The sequence below is a fragment of the Colobus angolensis genome, unplaced genomic scaffold (genome assembly GCF_000951035.1).
Source record: "Colobus angolensis palliatus isolate OR3802 unplaced genomic scaffold, Cang.pa_1.0 Scaffold437, whole genome shotgun sequence".
Taxonomy (NCBI): Eukaryota; Metazoa; Chordata; class Mammalia; order Primates; family Cercopithecidae; genus Colobus; species Colobus angolensis.
In genome coordinates this window covers 800,276-801,664 of record NW_012117788.1, presented here as the reverse complement: position 1 = coordinate 801,664, position 1,389 = coordinate 800,276, and the positions used below count along the sequence as shown (strand labels likewise).

At 40.4% G+C, this 1,389-nt stretch overlaps 1 pseudogene; it reads right to left on the bottom strand.

Annotated features, from left to right (window-relative positions):
* Positions 1 to 286: 286 nt before the first annotated feature.
* LOC105522589 lies at positions 287 to 758 on the bottom strand (annotated as a pseudogene).
* Between the last annotated feature and the right edge of the window lie 631 nt (positions 759 to 1,389).

Sequence of the window (1,389 nt, the reverse complement as noted above, 5' to 3'; positions counted from 1 at the left end):
GGATTCCACAGTGTTAGCCAGGATGGTCTTGATCTCCTGACCTCATGATCTGCCCATCTCGGCCTCCCAAAGTGCTGGGATTACAGGTGTGAGCCACCATACCTGGCCAACAAACAAGTTTCTATTCTGCTTGAGTGCTTACAAGAAGCCAATATTATACTTACTAGATAATTAGAATCAAATCTATCAGCTTTCAGATTTTAAGTTATTCTTATGAAAAACATTATTTCCTTTTTTTATGGTGAAAAGATATACATCTATTTAGAATCAGCCAGCTGGACTCAGTTTAGATGATCCCAAGTTTGTTGGCAACATCCAAAGCATCGTAATCAGAAGCCAGTCGAACATATGCCTTCTTCTCTCCATCAGGCCTAATCAGGATGTTGACTGGCGCCACATCCACGTCCCAGAGCTTCTTCACAGTCTGTTTGATCTGGTGCTTGTTGGCTTTAACATCGACAGTGAACACAAGCGTGTTGTTGTCTTCTATCTTCTTCGTGGCTGACTCAGTGGTCAGTGGAAACTTGATGATAGCATGGTGGTCAAGCTTGTTGCTCCGGGAGGTGCTCTTCCCAGGATATCTGGGCTGCCTCTGGAGTTGCAGTGTCTTGGGACGCTGGAAGGTGGGTGAGGTGCAGATCTTCCTTTTTAGGGGGGCTGTGGACACATTTCAACACTGCCTTCTTGGCCTTTAAAGCCTTTGCTTCGGCTTTGGCTTTAGGAGGGGCAGGAGCTTCCTTCTTCGCTTTTGGTGCCATCTTGTGAAAAGCGAAAAACATTATTTCAATAATAAGTTTTTTACAGTAAATCTGCCTAATAGTAGTTTCCAAAATACTTTTTGGTAAATTTTTAACCTTAAAGTTAAGCTAAGTAAAATATTTCCATTAAATATCTAGATCATTTATAAATAAGATACAATACTAAAACACTAATTACTTGACATAAGTAATTCAAGTTTATTTTTACAGAGAAACTAGATATTTTGGCCTGTTAATAAACATCTTTTTGCCTACCACACTGAGAAATTGTACTATGAGAAAACACATCCTGATGTTGGGAGATGGTATACTCATACATTTTCTAATCTACTACAGAATGCTAATATATGACAGTTTAAAACTGTCTACGTCCTAGTTTTCTCTGGAAAATAAAAGTATTAAAATTATAATCAATATATGTAAATAAAACTACTAGAAACAGGCCAGGTGCAGTGGCTCACACCTACAATCCCAGCACTTTGGGAGGCCAAGATGGGTGGATCATGAGGTCAGGAGATCCAGACCATCCTGGCTAACACAGTGAAACCATGTCTCCACTAAAAATACAAAAAATTAGCTGGGCACAGTGGCAGCGGCCTATAGTCCCAGCTACTCAGGAGACATAGGCAGG